Genomic DNA, 7,881 nt, shown 5'->3' on the forward strand with positions numbered 1-7,881 from the left:
CCACCACTTGTCTGCTGTGTGACCTTGGGCAATTCACTTAACTTCTCTGTGCCTCCGTTCCCTCATCTGTAAAATGGGGATTAAGACTGTGAGTGCCATGTGGGACAACCTGGTTATTTGTATCTACCCCAGTGCTTAGAACAGTGCTTGGCAAATAGTAAGGGCTTGACAAATACCATATATATATGTATACACACACATATATACATATATATATCACATCTCCAAGAGGCCTTCGCCAACTAAGCCCTCATTTCCTCTACTTCTCCCACTCTCCTCTGCACCATCTATGGACTTAGTACCATAGACGCACTTGATATTCACCCAATTCTTAGCCCCATGGCACTATGTGTATAAATCCATAATTTATTTTAATATCTATATCCTACTCTAAGGCCTTGTTGGGCAGGAAACATGTCTACCAACTCTGTGTTTGTACTCCTCTCTTGAGTGCTTAGTATAGAGCTCTGCACACAGCTCACAATATATATCCTTAACAGACTGATCAATTTAATGCCACTGTAGACACTCAAAAAAAAAATCCCCCCATGCAGATACTGGAAGGTCAGGTTTGATCGCCTCTTTCCAAAATCCACCAGGTGCCAATCTCCAAACTATGGAAGTCTGATTAAGGGGACTAGGGGCTGATGGGGAAGGAATGGGCTCTTGAAAGTTTTCTCTCCTGCAAGAAATTAAAGACCCAATATCAGATAGTAAATGGGTCCAATGGATCATGTCCCATTTGGCAAAAACTGAGGGATCTTTTGGTACTGAGGCAGAAATTCAGAAAAGAAAAAAGGAAATAACTTTTTTGGGGAAATGTACAATTAAACCACGGAACACATGGCTTTAGGGTTTTTTGATACAAGTGGCTTAGAAAGATTCAAAAAAGGATTTTATATCAGGTGTCATGCCTTGTTATTCTCACAAGGATGAAATTTGTAGAAGCCATCAATCCTCATGCTAGAGAGAGTCAATTGGGGTCACAAAGAAATCTCTTTGCTCGATGCTGCAGTCCTGAGATTACAATTAGATGCATTTTAGTCGTTTATTCTCCACCCTAGGACAATCGTGTTTGGCCAGTATCATAAGCAGGATACAATATTTGGCCTGATAGGCCATCTGTCAATTTCTATGTTCCAAGTATGCTAATACCTCCTCTTCCCTAGTTTTTAGGATCAGGTATATGCTTCATTTGCCTGATTTATCAATCCTGGGTCTCAGGAGCACAGCCTAGCAAATAAGGTAAAAAAAACGTACCTGCCTAAATTAGTTTTAACTAATCTGGGGTAAGTGTGATTTTTTTAAGAGGTGATAAAAGCATAAGTAGCTACTAAGCACAGAGTGTTACAAGTGGCTATTTGCAAGGCTTTTAAGATAACCTCCAAAATTTCTGAAGGCTTTTTCGCCAAATGAATGTTTAATAAAGAGATTACATCCTTGTTTTCAGGTGAGAGCTCTGCTTTCTCCTGGAAGTACAAATAACTGCATTAGTGCCACATGAAAAGAAAAACACAATCCCCCTCAGAATGATGCAAAATGTCCTCATTATTCAAAGGCATGCAAACTGGCCAGGTGCTCTATTCAAATTTCCATTCAACCATTCAGCTTCACTGCCCCCAAATGAATCCATCTAATGCATAAAACAATTCCCAGATGAGAGTAGGAAGATGGGCTCCCCAAGTCAGAACTTTAATGCTGTTGCCAGAACCCTAACTTCCCTGGAAGGGGGTGAGAGGAAGGGAAGAGCAAAGGGACCATGCATATGGTCATGTCACTCCCCACCAGAGGGAAGGAGGGCAGGAGCAGTTGCTGTGTCTGCAGGGGCCTCTCTGGAGGAAAGGCTGTGGAAAACCTCAGGCATTGCTGGAACTAATAGTCTTGAAAACACTGCTTGACTTTTGGACCACGTGCCTGGGTTTGATCCTAGCAATACATGGGGTAGAGAAACTCCTCATTCGTATCCAGGGTATCCTGGACACTTCACGAGGAAGGAAGGCCAGTAAGACCCTGATCTCAAGCTCTGCCCATTCTGTTGTTCTGTACACTCCCAAACGCTTAGTACATAGAGCAGAGCACATAGAGAAGCAGTGTGGCCTAATGGCAAGAGTATGGGCTTGGGAAGCAGGAGATGCGGATTCTAATCCCAGCTCTGCCACTTGACTGCTGTGTGACCTTCATCACGTCACTTAGCTTCTCTGTGCCTCAGTTCCCTCATCTAAAAAATGGGGATTAAGACTGTGAGCCCCACGAGGGACTGTGTCCAACCTGATTACTTTTCTACTTCCCTGCTTATGACAATGCTCGGCACATAGTAAGCACTTAAAGACCATTATTATTATTATGGTATTTATTAAATGCTTACTATGTGCCAAGCACTGTTCTAAGCGCTGGGGTAGATACAAGATAATCACATTGTCCCACATGGGACTCACAGTCTTAGTCCCCATTTTACAGATAAGGTAACTGAGGCACTGAGAAATTAAGTGACTTTCCTGAGGTCACAGAGCAGACAAGTGGTGAAGCAGGATTAGAACCCACATCACATTAGAGCCCAGGCTCTCTCCTCTAAGCCACGCCACTTCTCATTATCATTATTATTATTAACAACAATAATAATGTTGGTATTTGTTAAGTGCTTACTATGTGCAGAGCACTGTTCTAAGTGCTGGGGTAGATACAGCGTAATCAGGTTGTCCCACGTGAGGCTCACAGTCTTAATCCCCATTTTACAGAGGAGGGAACTGAGGCACAGAGAAGTTAAGTGACTTGCCCACAGTCACACAGCTGACAAGTGGCAGAGCAGGGATTCGAACCCATGACCTCGGACTCCCAAGCCTGGGCTCTTTCCACGGAGCCATGCTGCTTCATGCTCAATAAAAATGCCATCGCTTAATCTAGTGAGATTCCCTGACATCGTCTGGCTTACACCTGTCATCTAAAGGGTGAGAAAGAAAGGAATCAGTAGCCCTCTCTCTAAATTAGTCCTCATAATCAACTCTTATATCGTACTCCCCCAAACGCCCAGTGCTCTGCAGACAGTGAGAGCTCAGTTAACATGATTGATTGATTGAAAGGAGTCAGTCCAGGCAGGGACCATCCTAGACGTGAGAGCTTGGTAACAGCTCAAGGCCCAGAAATAAATGGTTTCACTTTGGACCCCAGAATGATCGTTCACCTGAAGAGCTGTGGCTGAAACACAGTCTTCCAGGAAATGTTGTCGGCACAGGGAACTTAGGACACCCCTGTGCCCTTCAAGAGACAATTAGTGCCATCTTAAGGAAAACAGTATTAAAGGAAATGAGCCTCAGTGGACTTTAGAGCCTTTCTCCATCCAATATGCCTTATGTTCTTCATAATGTATCCTTTCTTTAAACATTACACCCCTCAATTAGCTCATAATTGCTGTCCGTGCCATATGAATTATGCATTATTTGATGCAAATTCAGGTTTCTTGGCACCGAACAAATCAGTGGCTGTTAAAGAACCTGGAGTAATTACAAAAGCAATCCCTAGGGATCGACGGGGAAAATGAACGTTATCTAGTTTACAGACGCTCCGAGGGTCAGGCAGTGCCTCCCTCGGCCGGGTTCTGGTGCCGCCTTGCATATTTCAGCACAACTGACCCACATTTCAGAAGGTGAATACGCTCGGAATGAGGGTGATGGACCAGGGATTCTAGTATTTATTAAGATGATGACATGGCGGCATGGCTGAGAAGACTTTTTAAATTGTTGAAATGAGAGGCAAAGGGGTTGTTAAATGCTGTAAAATACATCAGTGTTTAGGATCTCAGCAAAATCCGAGCTATCTGGACATCTGATCTGACAAGTACCGAGTTCATTCAGCTGTATCAGCTTATGCTCATATCTAAAAATTCAGTGCCATGATGGTTTATGGGAAAAGAAAAAATCTCGGTTTCCTATCCCTGGGACCCTCCCACTCCCCCTGCCAATTTGCATGTTATTAACATATAATTTGCTTGTTGGGAAGTGCATAGAATTTCTCCGGCCCCTGTTTCTTTCTCCAAATTGTTCGAGCTTTTGGCAGACACCAGTTCCGAATCACAGTAGTTTTGCTGGTGGAAGTACGGGTCTCTGCATTTTACAAAAAGGACAGTTGAGGTTCTTCCTCTAGCCGCTACCCTCCAAGAGGATTTTAATGATTTAACCAATGCTATTCCCAGCTAGCCCAAAAGTTCAGGTCTCCTTAACTCCCAGGCTTCTCGTCATTCTACAGAGTTTGAATGACTCAAAGTGAAATAACCATAGCTAGATTGGTTTGCAACATCTGCCCCTCCAATACTCTCAACTCATGTACATCACTGTTATCTTCCTTCTCCTTCTCCTTTCCCTCCTCCTCATTTCCCCTTCCTTTCCCTCCCCCTCTTCCCTTTCTGCTTCCTTGTCCTCCTCCTCTTGCCCTTCCTCCTCCTCCTCCTCTTCATCTTACCCCACCCCCTGCATTTATTGAGCACCCTGTCCTGGCCCTTTCTGGACAGACATAAGAAACAAAAGACACAATCCCTTGACTAAAGAAGCTTACAATGCAAGAGGAAGTAAGCCAAATGAATTGACCAAAGACATAATTTAACAGAATTCCAGAAAGAGATATAACTATTAAACATGAGTAAATAGTTCAGCAACAAACAAATTAGCTGGTAAATGCACTAGTGAGAATAGGGAGGTGCCCCTGGATAGTAAACTACATTCCCTCTAGCTTCTAAACTCTTTGAGGGTAAAGATTGAACGTAACTCCTTTACTGCATCATATTAAGAGCCCAGGACTGAGTCAGGATACCTGGATTCTAGTCCGAGCTCTGCCACTTGCTTGCTGAGTGACTTTGGGCAAGTAAGCGTGGCTCAGTAGAAAGAGCCCAGGCTTGGGAGTCAGAGATCATGGGTTCTAATCCCGGCTCTGTCGCTTGTCAGCTGTGTGACTTTGGACAAGTCACTTAACATTACTGTGCCTCAGTTACCTCATCTGTAAAATGGGGATAATAATAATAATGTTGGTATTAGTTAAGCACTTACTATGTGCAGAGCACTGTTCTAAGCGCTGGGGGAGATACAGGGTTATCAGGTTGTCCCAAGTGAGGCTCACAGTCTTAATCCCCATTTTACAGATGAGGGAACTCAGGCACAGAGAAGTTAAGTGACTTGCCCTCAGTCATACAGCTGACAAGTGGCAGAGCCGGGATTCGAACCCATGACCTCTGACTCCCAAGCCCGTGCTCTTTCTACTGAGCTACGATTAAAACTGTGAGCCACACATGGGACAACCTGATCACCTTGTATCCCCCCGAGCGCTTAGAACAGTGCTTTGCATGTAGTAAGTGCTTAACAAATGCCATCATTATTATTATTATTCTCTGTGCCTCAGTTTTCTCATTTGTAAAATGCTGAATCAGTATGTTTTCTTCCTACTCCTTGGACTGTGTGCCTCATGGGGGATAGGAATTGTGTACAACCTGATTGGCTTTTAGCTATCCCAGGCCGTGGCGGAGTACTTAATACTTGTTAAGTGCTTAATAAATACCATTATTAATTATCGTACTCTCCCAAAATCTTAGTGGGGTGCTTTGTACACAGAAAGTACTCAGTAAATACTACTGATTGATTGATAGGAAAGATAGGATTTTGCCTGGGATTTGCCACAGATTGCTGACTGGAGAGGGGGAGTACTCAGTAAATACCACTGATTGATTGATAGGAAAATGGAATTTTTGCCTGGGATTTGCCTCAGATTGCTGACTGGAGGAGGGGATTTTTAGAAGAGCTAACAATAGTGTTAATAATGTTGGTATTTGTTAAGCGCTTACTATGTGCAGAGCACTGTTCTAAGCGCTGGGGGAGATACAGGGTAATCAGGTTGTCCCTCATGAGGCTCACAGTTAATCCCCATTTTACAGATGAGGAAACTGAGGCCCAGAGAAGTGCAGTGACTTTCCCACAGTCACACAGCTGACAAGTGGTAGAGCCGGGATTCGAACCCATGACCTCTGACTCCCAAGCCTGGGCTCTTTCCACTGAGCCACGCTGCTTCTAAGGAAAAACTAGTTTTGACAAAACTGAGGGAGAAATGTGTTTTAAATGGTGGGGGTAAGTGGTATATAACAAGGGTTGGAGGCAGATGAATGTGAGGGGATTAGGAGTTTTGCTTGAGTGGAATGAAGAGACCAAGCACTACTAAAATCAGTTCTCCCTCAAGAGTCCTTCCCTGACTAACCTCTCCTTTCTAGTCCCTGTTTTCTTTCCCTTCTGCTTAGCTCAGGCACTTGGGTCAGTACCTCTTAATCGCTTTGATATTCGGCATTTACGTACTCTTTCACTCTGCCATTTCCCTTATTTGTAATTTATTTTGATGTCTGTGAGCTCCTTGAGGGGAGGGATCATGTTTACCAGCTCTAGTGCACTATACTCTCCCAAGGACTTAATACAATAATAATAATAATTCTGGTATTTGTTAAGTGCTTACTATGTGCCGACCACTGTACTAAGCGCTGGGGTAGATACAGCATATTAGGTTGGACACAGTCCCACGTGGGGCTCACAGTCTCAATCCCCATTTTACAGATGAGGTAACTGAAGCACCGAGAAGTGAAGTGACTTGCTCAAGGTCACACAGCAGACAAGTGGCAGAGGTGAGATTAGAACCCATAATAATAATAATAATAATAATAATAATAATAATGTTGGTATTTATTAAGCGCTTACTATGGGCCAAGCACCATTATAAGCACTGGGGTAATAATAATGTTGGTATTTGTTAAGCGCTTACTATGTGCAGAGCACTGTTCTAAGCGCTGGGGTAGACACAGGGGAATCAGGTTGTCCCACGTGGGGCTCACAGTCTTAATCCCCATTTTCCAGATGAGGTCACTGAGGCCCAGAGAAGTGAAGTGACTTGCCCACAGTCACACAGCTGACAAGTGGCAGAGCTGGGATTCGAACCCATGACCTCTGACTCCAAAGCCCGTGCTCTTTCCACTAAGCCACGGGCTCACAGACTTCATCCCCATTTTCCAGATGAGATAACTGAGTCACAGAGAAGTGAAGTGACTTGCCCAAGGTCACACAGCTGACAGGTGGCGGAGACGGGATTAGAACCCATGACCTCTGACTCCCAAGCCCGGGCTCTTTCCATTAAGCCACGCTGTGCTGCGTGCACAGAGTCACCACACAATAATACCACTGATTGACTGACTGAAAAGCTGAGAGTGGGTAGGTAAAAGGGAATCAAGCGATAGCCTTGAATCTGGTGGTCGATTTTTGTTTCATGCAAAAGGAAAAGGGAATCCAGTGAAGACTGACAAAGAGGGGAATGATGTACCTTCTCATATTTTCCACTTTTCCTTTTAAAGACCGTGCACTAGACATTCTTAGTGCCCGCAAGTTTTGGTAGATAGCAGCAAGCTTCTCTCTCAATCATAACTGAGCTACCTAAAGCAGCTCCAACATGCCTTTGATTAAGATGCCTAATGGGGGAAATCCTAGTCAGGCTAGTCTAATAATGTTAGTAGCAGTCTCCAAATTGGCAACTAAGACTCCAAACTAAGAGTCTTAGTTTCAGATAACCTCAAGAACCTCCAAGGGTTGCCCATCCACCTCTGTATCAATCAGAAGCCCCTCATGGGCTTTAAAGCACTCAATCACCTTGCCCCCTCCTACCTTACCTCGTTGCTCTCCCACTGCAACCCAGCCGGCACCCTTTGCTCCTCTAATGCCAACCTACTGACTCTATCCCCATCTCGCCTATCTCACTGCTGAGCTTGCCCACGTCCTGTCTCTGGCCTGGAATGCCCTCCCTCTTCCTATTTCAGTCCGATTAGACCATAAGCCCGTCAAAGGGCAGGGACTGTCTCTATCTGTTGCCGATTTG

Source organism: Ornithorhynchus anatinus, chromosome 3 (genome assembly GCF_004115215.2).
Source record: "Ornithorhynchus anatinus isolate Pmale09 chromosome 3, mOrnAna1.pri.v4, whole genome shotgun sequence".
In the NCBI taxonomy this organism is placed as follows: Eukaryota; Metazoa; Chordata; class Mammalia; order Monotremata; family Ornithorhynchidae; genus Ornithorhynchus; species Ornithorhynchus anatinus.